Source organism: Balaenoptera physalus, assembly GCF_965194825.1.
Source record: "Balaenoptera physalus genome assembly, chromosome: 3".
In the NCBI taxonomy this organism is placed as follows: domain Eukaryota; kingdom Metazoa; phylum Chordata; class Mammalia; order Artiodactyla; family Balaenopteridae; genus Balaenoptera; species Balaenoptera physalus.
The window spans coordinates 114,318,997-114,334,792 of NC_138890.1; the positions used below are offsets into that span (position 1 = coordinate 114,318,997).

At 41.6% G+C, this 15,796-nt stretch overlaps 1 protein-coding gene across 5 annotated transcripts in view; it reads left to right on the forward strand.

The window, feature by feature from the left end:
- Window positions 1–13,323, forward strand: part of MTX3 (metaxin 3) — a 38,351-nt gene extending 25,028 nt beyond the window's left edge. For all 5 annotated transcript variants that reach the window (XM_082458251.1, XM_082458247.1, XM_082458250.1 and 2 more), the window contains one exon: window positions 1–13,323. This exon is cut by the window's left edge and continues 17,085 nt beyond it. The gene's annotated coding sequence lies outside the window, so the exon portion shown is untranslated.
- The last annotated feature ends 2,473 nt before the right edge of the window (window positions 13,324–15,796 follow it).

Genomic DNA, 15,796 nt, shown 5'->3' on the forward strand with positions numbered 1-15,796 from the left:
CAGTAACTAATTGCTTGGGGATATCTAACATACATGATATCTAACATATATTTCTCTTAATTATGTAAATGTCATTCTTAGATTGTTATCTATGGCAGTATCCATCTGTGTGTCCCTAAGAATGCTAAGAAGCTTCCTGATAGTCGCCTCGCCCTAATTCCTTGCAAATTCTCTAAGAGTGGAGTCTGGAAAACTCACCGGAGCACCATAAGACAGAAGGAGAAAGGAAAACCAGATTGGACGGACTCCATGATCCTTCTCCAAGGTATTTCTAAATGGGCTTAGGAGATTAGCATGCTTCATTTCCAGATTGTTCCTGCAGTGATTCAGCCATGTGGCTGACAGGGTCTTGGTGCTCCTGCCCAGTGTCAGACCTGTGCCTCTGAGGTGGGAGAGCTGAGTTCAGGACATTGGTCCACCAGAGACCTCCCGGCTCCATATAATATCAAATGGTGAAACTTCTCCCAGAGGTCTCCATCTCAATGCTAAGACCCAGCTCCACTCAACGACCAGCAAGCTACAGTGCTGGACAGCCTAGGCCAAACAACTAGCAAGAAAGGAAGACAACCCCACCCATTAGTAGAGAGGCTGCCTAAAATCATAGTAAGGTCACAGACACACAACTGGATGTGGTCCTGCTCACCAGAAAGAAAAGATCCAGCCTCATCCACCAGAACACAGGCACCAGTCCCCTCCACCAGGAAGCCTACACAACCCACTGAACCTATCTTAGCCACTGGGGGCAGACACCAAAAACAATAGGAACTATGAACCTGCAGCCTGTGAAAAGGAGACCTCAAACACAGTAAGTTAAGCAAAATGAGAAGACAGAGAAACACACAGCAGATGAAGGAGCAAGGTAAAAACACACCAGATCAAACAAATGAAGAAGAAATAGGCAGTCTACCTGAAAAAGAATTCAGAGTAATGATAGTAAAGACGATCCAAAGTCTTGGAAATAGAATGGAGAAAATACAAGAAATGTTTAACAAGGACCTAGAAGAACTGAAGAGCAAACAAACAATGATGAACAACACAATAAATGAAATAAAAAATTCTCTAGAAGGAATCAATAGCAGAATAACTGAGGCAGAAGAACGGATAAGTGACTTGGAAGATAAAATACTGGAAATAACTACCACAGAGCAGAATAAAGAAAAAAGAATGAAAAGAACTGAGGACAGTCTCAGAGACCTCTGGGACAACATTAAGTGCACCAACATTCGAATTATAGGGGTCCCAGAAGAAGAAGAGAAAAAGAAAGGGACTGAGAAAATATTTGAAGAGATTAAAGTTGAAAAATTCCCTAATATGGGAAAGGAAATAGTCAATCAAGCCCAGGAAGTGCAGAGAGACACATGCAGGATAAACCCAAGGAGAAACATGTCAAGACACATATTAATCAAACTATCAAAAATTAAATACAAAGAAAAAATATTAAAAGCAGCAAGGGAAAAACAACAAATAACATACAAGGGAATCCCCATAAGGTTAACAGCTGATCTTTCAGCAGAAACTCTGCAAGCCAGAAGGGAGTGGCAGGACATATTTAAAGTGATGAAAGGGAAAAACCTACAACCAAGATTACTCTACCCAGCAAGGATCTCATTCAGATTCAACGGAGAAATTAAAACTTTTACAGACAAGCAAAAGCTAAGAGAATTCAGCACCACCAAACCAGCTTTACAACAAATGCTAAAGGAACTTCTCTAGGCAGGAAACACAAGAGAAGGAAAACACCTACAATAACAACCCAAAACAATTAAGAAAATGGTAATAAGAACATACATATCGATAACTACATTAAATGTAAATGGATTAAATGCTCCAACCAAAAGACATAGACTGGCTGAATGGATACAAAAACCAGACCTGTATATATGCTGTCTACAAGAGACCCACTTCAGACCTAGGGACACATACAGACTGAAAGTGAGGGGATGGAAAAAGATATTCCATGCAAATGGAAATCAAAAGAAAGCTGGAGTAGCAATTCTCATATCAGAAAAAATAGACTTTAAAATAAAGACTATGACAACAGACAAAGAAGGACACTATATAATGATCAAGGGATCAATCCAAGAAGAAGATATAACAATTGTAAATATTTATGCACCCAACATAGGAGCACCTCAATACATAAGGCAAATGCTAACAGCCATAAAAGGGAAAATAACAGTAACACAATCATAGTAGGAGACTTTAACACCCCACTTTCACCAATGGACAGAACATCCAAAATGAAAATAAATAAGGAAACACAAGCTTTAAATGACACATTAAACAAGATGGACTTAATTGATATTTATAGGACATTCCATCCAAAAACAACAGAATACACTTTCTTCTCAAATGCTCATGGAACATTTTCCATGATATATCATATCTTGGGTCACAAATCAAGTCTTGGTAAATTTAAGAAAATTGAAATCGTGTCAAGTATCTTTTCCGACCACAACGCTATGAGAGTAGATATCAATTACAGGAAAAAATCTGTAAAAAATACAAACACATTGAGGCTAAACAATACACTACTAAATAACCAAGTGTTCACTGAAGAAATCAAAGAGGAAATCAAAAAATACCTAGAAACAAATGACAATGAAAACATGACGACCCAAAACCTATGGAATGCAGCAAAAGCAGTTCTAAGAGGAAAGTTTATAGCTATACAAGCCTACGTCAAGAAACAAGAAACATCTCAAATAAACATCCTAACCTTACACCTAATGCAATTAGAGAAAGAGGAAAAAAAAAAAAACCCAAACTAGCAGAAGGAAAGAAATCATAAAGATCAGATCAGAAATAAATGAAAAAGAAATGAAGGAAACAGTAGCAAATATCAATAAAACTAAAAGGTGGTTCTTTGAGAAGATAAACAAAATTGATAAACCATTAGCCAGACTCTTCAAGAAAAAAAGGGAGAAGACTCAAATCAATATAATTAGAAATGAAAAAGGAGAAGTAACAACTGACACTGTAGAAATACAAAGAATCAGGAGAGATTACTACAAGCAACTATATGCCAATAAAATGGACAACCTGGCAGAAATGGACAAATTCTTAGAAAAGCACAACCTTCTGAGACTGAACCAGGAAGAAATAGAAAATATAAACAGACCAATCACAAGCACTGAAATTGAAACTGTGATTAAAAATCTTCCAACAAACAAAAGCCCAGGACCAGATGGCTTCACAGGAAAATTCTATCAAACATTTAGAGAAGAGCTAACACTTATCCTTTCAAACTCTTCCAAAACATAGCAGAGGGAGGAACATTCCCAAATTCATTCTACGAGGCCACCATCACCCTGATACCAAAACCAGACAAAGATGTCACAAAGAAAGAAAACTAAAGGCCAATATCACTGATGAACATAGATGCAAAAATCCTCAACAAAATACTAGCCAACAGAATCCAACAGCACATTAAAAGGATCATACACCATGATCAAGTGGAGTTTATCCCAGGAATGCAAGGATTTTTCAATATATGCAAATCAATCAATGTGATAAACCATATTAACAAATTGAAGGCAAAAAAGCATATGATCATCTCAATTGTTGCAGAAAAAACTTTTGACAAAATTCAACACCCATTTATGATAAAAACCCTGCAGAAAGTAGGCATAGAGGGAACTTACCTCACCATAATAAAGACTGTATATGACAAACCCACAGCCAACATTGTTCTCAATGGTGAAAAACTGAAACCATTTCCTCTAAGATCAGGAACAAGACAAGCTTGCCCACTCTCACCACTATTATTTAACATAGTTTTGGAAATTATAGCCACAGCAATCAGGGATGAAAAAGAAATAAAAGAATCCAAATCAGAAAAGAAGAAGTAAAGCTGTCACTGTTTGCAGATGACATGATCCTATACATAGAGAATCCTAAAGACGCTACCAGAAAACTACTAGAGCTAATCAATGAATTTGGTAAAGGTGCAGGATACAAAATTAATGCACAGAAATCTCTTGCATTCCTATACACTAACAATGAAAAATCTGAAAGAGAAATTAAGAAAACACTCCCATTTACCACTGCAACAAAAGGAATAAAATATCTAGGAATAAACCTACCTAAGGAGACAAAAGACCTGTATGCAGAAAACTATAAGACACTGATGAAAGAAATTAAAGATGATACCAACAGTTAGAGAGATATACCATGTTCTTGGATTGGAAGAATTAACATTGTGAACATGACTATACTACCCAAAGCAATCTACAGATTCAATGCAATCCCTATCAAACTACCAATGGCATTTTTTACAGAACTAGAACAAAAAATTTCACAATTTGTATGGAAACACAAAAGACCCCGAATAGCCAAAGCAATCTTGAGAAAGAAAAACGGATCTGGAGGAATGTGGCTTCCCGACTTCAGACTATACGACAAAGCTGAAGCAATCAAGAGAGTATGGTACTGGCACAAAAACAGAAATATAGATCAATGGAACAGGATAGAAAGCCCAGAGATAAACCCATGCACATATGGTCACCTTATGTTTGATAAAGGAGGCAAGAATATATAATGGAGAAAAGACAGCCTCTTCAATAAGTGGTGCTGGGAAAACTGGACAGCTGCATGTAAAAGAATGAAATTAGAACACTCCCTAACACCATACACAAAAATAAACTCCAAATGGATTAAAGACCTAAATGTAAGGCCAGACACTATCAAACTCTTAGAGGAAAACATAGGCAGAACACTCTATGACATAAATCACAGCAAGATCTTTTTTGACCCACTTCCTAGAGAAATGGAAATAAAGACAAAAATAAACAAATGAGACCTAATGAAACTTAAAAGCTTTTGCACAGCAAAGGAAACCATAAAGAAGACGAAAAGACAACCTTCAGAATGGGAGAAAATATTTGCAAATGAAGTAACTGACAAAGGATTAATCTCCAAAATTTACAAGCAGCTCATGCAGCTCAATATTAAAAAAACAAACAACCCAATCCAAAAATGGGCAGAAGACCTAAATAGGCATTTCTCCAAAGAAGATATACAGATTGCCAACAAAAACATAAAAGGATGCTCAACATCACTAATCATTAGAGAAATGCAAATCAAAACTACAATGAGATATCACCACACAACAGTCAGAATGGCCATCATCAAAAAATCTACAAACAATAAATGCTGGAGAGGGTGTGGAGAAAAGGGAACACTCTTGCAGTGTTGGTGGGAATGTAAATTGATACAGCCTCTATGGAGAACAGTATGGAGGTGTCTTAAAAAACTAAAAATAGAACTACCATATGACCCTGCAATCCCACTACTGGGCATATACCCTGAGAAAACCATAATTCAAAAAGAGTCATGTACCACAATGTTCATTGCAGCTCTATGTACAATAGCCAGGACATGGGAGCAACCTAAGTGTCCATCCACAGATGAATGGATAAAGAAGATGTGGCACATATATACAATGGAATATTACTCAGCCATAAAAGGAAATGAAATTGAGTTATTTGTAGTGAGGTGGATGGACCTAGAGTGTCATACAGAGTGAAGTAAGTCAGAAAAAGAAAAACAAATACCGTATGCTAAGACATGTATATGGAATCTAAAAAAAAAAAAGGTACTGATGAACCTAGGGACAGGACAGGAATAAAGACGCAGATGTAGAGAATGGACTTGAGGACATGGGGAGGGGGAAGGGAAAGCTGGGATGAAGTGAGAGAGTGGCATGGACATATATACACTACCAAATGTAAAATAGATAGCTAGTGGGAAGCAGCCGCATAGCACAGGGAGTTCAGCTCGGTGCTCTCTGACCACCTAGAGGGGTGGGATAGGGAGGGTGGGAGGGAGACTCAAGGGGGAGGAGATATGGGGATATATGTATATGTACAGCTGATTCACTTTGTTATAAAGCAGAAAGTAACACACCATTGTAAAGCAAATATACTCTAATAAAGATGTTTAAAAAAAAAAAAGAGTGGAGTCTGTATTCATGAGGGTTTTTCTGAATTTGGTTTTCAAATGCTATTACATGTCGGTTTGTGAAGTACGCTTGAATGTCAGAGTTGAGGATGTGGAGAAAAGGAGACATAAGGAAAATTTATTTTAAAAATGTTTTTCAACTTTAAGCAAAGCATCTAACAACCCACTAAGTTTAGCATTTCATGTGTGCTTATGACCTGTCAAAAACTGCCAGAACTTGACTTGGGATAAAGAAGAAAAAGATGTTGCCTGTTTGTCATCTCTCAGAGCGTCCAACTTCTGAAGGTCACTTTGCAACCAAAAAAGAACTTTCCCTCATCAGTGGACATTTCTCAAAGGAGAGAAACATTAGTAATAGGATCCAGGCCATGTAATGTTCATTAAACAATTAGATGCTGATGCCAGTTGGTAATCACTCTTTTCCAGTTTATTTTCAACAGTGCGAGTGTTCCTAAGAGGCTTGCATGGGATTGAATCTGGTATTTTAATCAGAATTTTAGTGTATTTTCAGTATCGGTTACATCTCCCTCCCTCCTACTTACATTGAGCAATAGACTCTCCTGGGTCTGATTTGTGCTCTTTCTTCTGAATGTTTAGTCAATTTAATATACACGGTGGACATATTCTGGGAAAAAAACACTAGGTTTCTCAGCAGAGCCATTTTAAAGATCAGGTGTTGTTTAAAAACAAAGCCATACCATTTATCACAATTATAAGGCAGGAAATACAGCACTCTGCAGTGTTTAAATACTTTTCTTTAAGGACTCTTATTTTCTTGGCCTCACAGGCACTCAACTTCTCTGAAGATGATTTTGTGACATCCCTCTGAAGTCTGAGGTCATGGAAAAATGCAATGCTGTTTACTGAGTGCTTTCCATTTTAAACGGTTTCACTGAATGATTCGTGAAACGGAAAAGAAAGCACAATATGAAGGCAGTCGTGGTCAAGGCTACTATTCTCAGGTCCAGGACAGAAGGTCTGAGTCTTGCCAAATACCAGGCCAGAACATGAGCACAGCCTTTTCTCCCCTGGGTCAATACAAGAGGTGCGAACACGGGTGAGAGGGCTCCAATTCCAGTCCGCCAACTCAAGGTTTAAGAATAACTTTCTTCATTTTCTTTTTTTTTTTTTTTTGAACATCTTTATTGGAGTATAATTGCTTTACAATGGTGTGTTAGTTTCTACTCTATAACAAAGTGAATCAGTTATACATATACACACGTTCCCATATCTCCCCCCTCTTGCATCTCCCTCCCTCCCACCCTCCCTATCCCACCCCTCTAGGTGGTCACAAAGCACCGAGCTGATCTCCCTGCGCCATGCGGCTGCTTCCCACTAGCTATCTGTTTTACATTTGGTAGTGTATATATGTCCATGCCACTCTCTCACTTTGTCACAGCTTACCCTTCCCCCTCCCCATATCCTCAAGCCCATTCTCTAGTAGGTCTGTGTCTTTATTCCTGTCTTGCTACTAGGTTCTTCATGACCTTTTTTTTTTTTTTTTCCTTAGATTACATATATATGTGTTAGCATACTGTATTTGTTTTTCTCTTTCTGACTTACTTCACTCTGTATGACAGACTAATTAATGACTTAATTTCTAATGCCAAGCTCTTATTTCTCCTGGCTAGCAGAAAAAAAAAAAAAAAAAAGAAACAGAAAATGCACAACTTCAGTCCTTCCAGGGGTCCCCTCCCTACAATTATTTATGCCAGTGTTTCTGGAGCTTATGCAGTGCGAAAGCCTCTCGGGTGGGGCCCACCTGGTCCCCATCTACAGAATTTATCTCTGAGACAGCCTTGCCCTTGCCCAGCCTGCATGGGCCCTCAGGCCCAGCCTCTCTCTGTGCTGCCGGCCGTGTGCAGCTCCCTCCCCGCCTTTCACTCTGCCCCCACGCATCTCTGCCAGTTTGCCTCTGTACCCTGCTGACGGCACTCTCCCAGGAAGCAGGGCTTACAAATCCTTCTCCCTATTACTTCCCTCTTCACTTCCTCCTAGTCGAATAGAATATCTTTCTAGTCTGGGGAAATCACTTCTTTCTTTCCCTGTTTCTTCGGTACAATCTGTCCCCCCACCCCTTTTCTTTTTCAATTGAATCGTCTTCTGCTAAGGGCTTAGACTTTTGTTTCCAAAGCTTGGAAGGAAGCTTGTGAGGCAGGAGCACAGAGTCAGCAGCTATCTGCTTGAACGGGAAGGAAGGGAAAGAGGAAAAACAGGGATACAATCACTGTAGATAGATAGCTCAGCATCTTATCCCGCCCGAATGCACACCTCCCCTCACTTCCTCTCCTGACACCTGGACTCCCAGTGTTTGTTAGAAGATACCACTGAACCCCTTCTAGCCACATTTCCAGGTGTCCACGGGCCCAGGAGCCTATGGGTTCGTACACAGATGTGCACACCAAATGGCAGGGAAGGACGGGCCTGGGAGAAACACTTTCCTTCAGCAGAGGAAGGAGGTCTGGCCCAGTCCACTGAGCACAGCACCTGCTCTGTGAACAATTCTGATCCAGTCCTGGTTGCTTCCATGCCCTGAATGGGAGGACCACATGGAGAAACAGAAAGAACTGCAATCCCAGAGTGGGTCCAGGTAAGACTGCTACTGGCCTGCATCTTCCCACCCCTGCCATACACACGCCAAATGGAACACAAAAGAACAGGACACAGAAGGCAGAGTCCTTTCCCCTCCAGCCAGAGAGATGCTCAGGGGTGAGCAGAGACGTCAAGGGCCCTGGAAGCAGCTGGAGAAGGAAGGTAGACAGCTCAAGGTTTCTTAGAGGTCCCAGGTGGTTTCACACCACCAGGAGCTTTGGCAAGTTGTGGAAAGTTACAGACTACGCACCACGCGGCTGATCAGAAGGCCAGCAAAGAGGAACAAGAGAAGTGCAAGTGGTGGCCTGAGTTCTGGGGCCGCAACTTCCTGTGCCACGACTTGCATATTCCCAGAGACACAAGAAAGGCTACAGAGGACGTTCTGTCATTATGCAGGTGGGAATGGGCCGGGGAGGTGGCTGCTGTTTCAGCAGAATTAAGGACAAGCTGTTAAAGAACCTTAACAAGGATCTGTAAGCTGGACGGAGCCAGGAGTTACAGATATCTGCCTCCATGTCTCTACATCAGTATTTTAATCCATGCACCATAGTGGAATAAGATGAACCTTTCCCCCGGGTGGACTGGGGTTTAAATTCCAGGCCTGTCATTTCTTAGCTATCGAGTTCTTTGGCAAATTGCAGGATCTCTTTTCCCTCATCTGTAAAATGGGCATAATAGTTTTATAAAGTACACCTAGCATATTACCTGCCATATAATTAAGACCAAATAAATGAGAGTTGCTACTGTTGTTATTGTTATTACTATCACTATTATCATCTGATCCCTTGATTTCACTAGTAAAAAACCAGAGCTGGAACCTACAGGGTTTTACTGTCTTTGGGCTTTTGCATTTAAGAGACTGCATTAGGCCAGCTAAGAGACCAGAGCATATAATCAAATGTCCAGTGGGTGACATCTTTTGCATTTAAGAGACTGCACTAGAGGTCTCACTAGTCTCTAGTGAGACCCTAGACTCACTCTGTTCACTCATTAATAAGTCACACACTTGGGTCATAGTAATTCTCTGGGGGTATGGGGACTGAGTCTGTAAAAATGATGGCATTTGCTGAACCTAAGTCGTGAACAGCTGTGCTGGGCCAGAAATAGTTTCCCAAGTGATGACTTTCTTTGCCAAGTCAAAGGCACAGCTCACAGTGGGCTTGGCACAACAGAAACATCTAATAGGAGAGTCCCTTTTTCAGGGTGACACCCAGCAACCTTTCACCTTCAAAACAGGGCAGTGACCAATTTCTAGAGCACATTCTTTGGCCTGTTTTGCTACAGAAGCACAAGAAGAGATTCAGGGGAAAGAGAAGCCTCAGTAATTTATCAAGGGGAAACAGGTTAATTGAATCAAAATCCCAGCAGGAACTGTAAGTTAGAGAACTTCCAAAGCTTCTGGCTCCCACATCCTCTGTTGCCTGTTGTCAAGAGCATCTGTGGACGCGATAGCCTAGCCTATGTCCCCCAAACCCAAGCCAACTAAAGAAAGCAATGCATTTGGTGGAAAAGTCACAAAAATAAAGACATCCTAATAGAGCAGTTGGACTATTCTCACTGTAATTTGACCAGAAAAGGGAGCCATGGAAAGATTCTGTCACCATCTGTGATCTACTTGCCATAAAATCATAAAGCAGAGAAAGATGAAAATGCAAGGACTTCAGAGGTATAGAGCAGTCTCTCACCCGTGCCCAGAGGCTTACAGCTAATGTGAGGCAGCTTCAGAACTAGAACCCAGGGCTTCTAACTCCCAGCCGGGGCCCTTTCCACCACCCAGGCAGCTGTCCTAGAGGTGGCAAGAGCACACATTTTCAGAAAGTACTCCAAGCTCATTAATGAAGAGGTGCCAATTAAACAGCAATTCCTACTTGCATCAGGGGATCAGGGACAAGAATAACACTGCATGTTGAGTCTGAAGGGACCAGGAGGCCAACAAGAACACAGGCTGCCTCCAGCTTCTGATCAGACTGTGCTCCAAGTTCATTTCCATGTCATTTGTTTGGACACCACAACATACTTCCAGATAGAAACAATGGTATAAATGGGTAACTTCCCAGGTCAGTCTAGAGAAGCTTACTTAATATATAACTTTACTTGTAACTTTACTGACTATTCCTGATATTCCAGCTGTAACAAGCCACCATCTACATCTGTTTCGTGAATAGAAAAACAAATTCCAGGCCCCAGCTTGGAAGGCAGCAACATAGCTCCCATTTTCCTCCAGTGGGAGTGGTTTCCCTTGCAGTTGCCTGGTACTCTAGGGTATTGGGAACAAAGGAAGAGGCAGAAACTCTTCTCCAGGCTCTGGGAACTTGCTCTTACACTGCTGGCTCTCAAATCCGACCCTTGGGAGGTGCTGGTCACCAGCAAAGGTCTCAGTGGTCTAAGCTAAAATACAACATTGAAGTTCCAGGGCAGAAAGTTTTTCACAAAGCAAAGTGTATTCAATTTAAAGAAGCACCCTTTATTCTTGAGATGACTCTTCTCAGTTTGGGGTGTTGAGGTGTCTTTTTGGAAATGATTGTAGTCAGTGTATTTGTTTTCTTAATATTCTTTCTTGGAAAAATGACATGGGCAAGCCTATGTTGATGGTCCCCAGAACTGCATTCCAAAATTTGGAGAACTCCAATTCTGAGAACCACTGCTCAACACCTCCCCATTTCTTGGGTGAGTTGGGGACGGTTTTTGCTCTAGTGTCCATCCTTCAGGGCTCTGGGAGCGGTGAGCCGAGGTGAAGTGAGCTGCTGGAACTGGGGGATCCCTCATCCTTTACCACTGGTGCATGGGACAATATGGGTCTCTCACGAATTAAGTGTCCCAAAGGAGGGGCTGATTGGGACTAACTTTATCTAATGGCTTAGAAGACAAATTCTGGGTGGGCCAAGGGTACCTCTGTTAAACTTCATTAATTGAGACTGATTAGAAATGTATATTTCAGGTAGAGGCTAATCATTCAGTTAGGAGCTACTACCTAATACGGAGTGTATGAGGAGATGACTAAGCAAGTCAAACCACACATTTACAGGGAAACATTGAATGTACCTGGGAATGTGATCTTTAAAATAATGTTAAAGTATCAGTTTGCATTAAAATATTAATTAAAAACTTGTAATCAAATTTTAAAAAATTTTGTCTTTTATTTATTTTTCAAGATTTTTTTTTTTTGATGTGGACCATTTTTAAAGTCTTTATTGAATCTGTTACAATATTGCTTCTGTTTTATGCTTTTTTTGGTTTTTTGGCCGCGAGACCTGTGGGATCTTAGCTCCCCGACCAGGGATCGAAACCGCACCCCCTGCATTGGAAGACGAAGTCTTAACCACTGGACCACCAGGGAAGTCCCTATCAAATATTTTTGAGACAGATTTGGTAGGCCTTGCTAAGCATTCTTTTGTTGGAGTTATTCTGTTCTTGAAAGCGAAGCAAAACAAAATAAAAACAAAGATCATGGGCTTCCCTGGTGGCTCAGTGGTTAAGAATCCACCTGCCAATGCAGGGGGTGCAGTTTCAATCCCTGGTCCGGGAAGATCCCACGTGCCACGGAGCAACTAAGCCCGTGCGTCACAACTCCTGAGCCTGTGTGCCGCAACTACTGAAACCCTCGCGCCTAGAGCCCATGCTCCACAACAAGAGAAGCCACTGCAACGAGAAGCCCGCACACCGCAATGAAGAGTAGCCCCCACTCGCCGCAACTAGAGAAAGCCTGCGCACAGCAACGAAGACCCAACGCAGCCAAAAATAAATAAATTAATTAAACAAACAAACAAAAATCTTATTCACATCCTGTTGTTCTTTCTGTGCCCTTGGAATTCGCTCCTGAACTGCCCTTTACTTCTCTTCTCTCTTCTCTCATGCATGCTGCCTTAATTCAGGCTCTCATCACTTCCTGCCCAAAGCCTGGTTTTCACACTTCCTTTTTAAAATCACAGGACACTTTCCTCAAACAAAGTCTATATGGAAGTCTAGTTTCAAAACAACAGAAAGCTGCTTTGCTTGGAGCAGGGTGAGGGCTGGCTTCCTGCACCCTCACCCCTGCCTCCGTCATTCATTCATTCAATATATATTAATTGAAAACCATGGCCTAGTCTATCAACTTAATATCCTAATTGGGCCTCCTGGCTGTAGTCTCTTGGCTCTACCATGGACCGTCCATCCTGGTAGTAGAACTACTTTTCTAAAACAGATCTGATCTTATCACTATACTTTTCAGAAACTTTCAATTGTGTCCTTATTGTGTGTGATGTCTTGACCCTATGGTGTCAGCAGTATCTGACCCTTACTGAGAAAAAGGCTTCAGATAGAAGATATAAGAGTTGATTTTATATTTGCGAATGATGTGACTGACCAGGGCTTAATCTACAAAATATACAAACAGCTCATATAACTCAACAACAAAAAAACAAACAACCCAGTTGGAAAATGGGCAGAAGACCTAGATAGACATTTCTCCAAAGAAGACTTACAGATGGCCAAGAGGCACAGGAAAGATGCTCAACATCACTAATTATTAGAGAAATGCAAACCAAAACTACGGTGAAGTACCACCTTACACCCCTCAGAATGGCTATCATCAAAACATCTACAAATAATAAATGCTGGAGAGGGTGTGCAGAAAAGGGAACCCTCTTATACTGTTGATGGGAATGTAAATTGGTGCAGCCACTATGGAGAACAGTTTGGAGGTTCCTTAAAAAACTAAACATAGAGTTGCCATATGATCCAGCAATCCCATTCCTGGGCATATACCCAGACAAAACTATAATTCAAAAAGATACATGCACCCCTATGTTCATAGCAGCACTATTTACAATAGCCAAGACATGGAAACAACCTAAATGCCCACTGACAGATGAATGGATAAAGAAGATGTGGTACATATATACAGTGGAATATTACTCAGCCATAAAAAGAATGAAATAATGCCATTTGCAGCAATATGGATAGACCTAGAGATTATCATAATAAGTGAAGTCAGAAAGAGAAAGACAAATATCATATGATATCACTTATATGTGGAATCTAAAATACAACACAAGTGAACTTACCTATGAAACAGAAACAGACTCACAGACATAGAGGACAGACTGGTGGTTGCCACGGGGAAGGGGAGAGTGGGGGAGGGAAGGATTGGGAGTTTGGGATTAGCAGACGCAAACTACTATATATACGATGGATAAACAACAAGGTCCTACTGTACAGCACAGGGAACTATATTCAATATCCTGTGATAAACCATAATGGAAAAGAATATAAAAAAGAATATATATATGTATAACTGAATCACTTTGCTATATAGCAGAAACTAACACAACATTGTAAATCAAGTATATTTCAATAAAATTTTTTTAAAAGAACTGATTTTATTAAAGGCTCAATGAGACATGGGAGTACAAGTGGAGATACTTCAGTACAAGTAGCAAAGTGAAACACAGAGTCAGGGGACAGGCTAATCATCCACACCTGAGAGGAACCAGCACTGCTGGGTCCTGGGCAGGGTCTGGCTTGGATGGGTACCCCCTGCAAGATTCAGCAGGGGACCACTGATGCCCAGTGGTCCCAGGAGGATGTGTGTGAGTGGTGCGCCCACAGCAGAGTGGGGTCAGTTCCCAGCAGACACAGCAGTTGCCCCAGTAGTGGGAGAGGTCTTATTTGGGAGCATGAGTGAGCCTCTGGGGAACGCCAGCACTATTTGTGGGACACCCATTTGCCTCAGGTCAGGAATGGACAAGAGTCTGTATAAGCCCAGTTAGTACTATTACTATGCCACCGTTTATTCCTATGTTTTGATGAGAGCTGAGGTTGTCCTGGGTCATACAGGCTTTAAGAAAACAGTTCCTGAGAAATAGTTGTCAGGGCTAAAACGTATCTTTCCATTGCCCTTTCTCAGAGAACTGAGTTCATATCATATAGAAGATGTTCTGTATCGGGGACATTTTGACTCAAGTAGCTAATTATGGCCTGACACAGAGAACTGGAGTCCTGGGCCTGTCACAAGTCTCTCCAAGGCCTCTGCTGTGGTGTCAGCAGATTTATGCTTTGTAGGCGGTTTGTTCTCTCACTTGGTTTGCAGCAAGGGGGTGGGGTGAAGGTGAACGGATCATCCTATAGTGGTGACTTTTGAAATGGAATATGGTTTGGGGTTCCTTGGAGGACTATGGGTGACCTGTGTTTAAATCTCGTGTGTCCGAGTCGGGTATGGCCCACAGCATCTGCCACATCACCCAGCTAAGAGCTGTTTGGCATCTGAGATAAGGATGTCTTCAAAGCATCCTGGACGGGTCAGAGCAGGACTGGCATTGTCTTAACTGAGAGATAGGCCTGCATTTCACCCTGCCGTTACTTGCGGTCCTTCCCTGACTTTAGCACCAACATGATCAGGGCCTCCCCGCTGCCCAGGGGGCGTGCATGGGCTTCTTCTTTCAGTTGGTCACAGGCAGAAGTTCAGTTCCTCCCAGGTCTGCTTGTTAAACCCTGATCGCAAACCATCTGTTCTCAGTGTTTTCCCAGGTTGCCAACTGAATGCAGGGAGGATGGAGTGTTTTGCACACTCTGCAGCTATTAGTTTCCCTGCTGATCCCACTTCAGGGTAGTGGGATGCTTTTCTAATGGTAAACACTCTTTCAGCTTGAGTCATTTAAAATGTTTGAGATCAGCAATGTTCAGAGGAAGCATATTACAGCTGACCAAACAGAAAGGACAGTGGAAATCTCTTTGCCTCTGCTCTGTGATCCAGTTGTCCAATTCTCCTCTCATGAAGAAAGAATTTAACCTTCAGGAAGGATGGTCTGGAAATTTTCTCTGCATCGTATCAGTGATTTCACCAGATGCAGTCTTGCCTCCCTTACTTGCTAAACGGCAGGATATACAGTTTTTACATGTGTCTGAAGGCTCCAAGGAGGGTCCTGAACAGTCTCAACGTAAATAAAGAGTAGACAGGGATGGCCCCCTCGTTCTGGGTGGGGAGAGCTGCCCCAAGATGCTCTCATCACTGATGTCATTTGCATGGCTTCCTCCTGCCCTGTTAGGAGAAGTACCCAAAGGCCTTCTGGGCTGTCAGGGAGGGAATTTGATCACAACTCCCTGGTGACTCGAGAGATTGAACTGTTTGTATACTTACTAGCTAATGACACATTATCTTCTACATAGTGCCTGTTCAGATCTTGCCTGTTTTTTGACTGGTTTGTGTTTTGCAGAGAGTGTCTCTTGAACAAGGGGTCAGAAAACTACAGCCTGCTGACTGGTT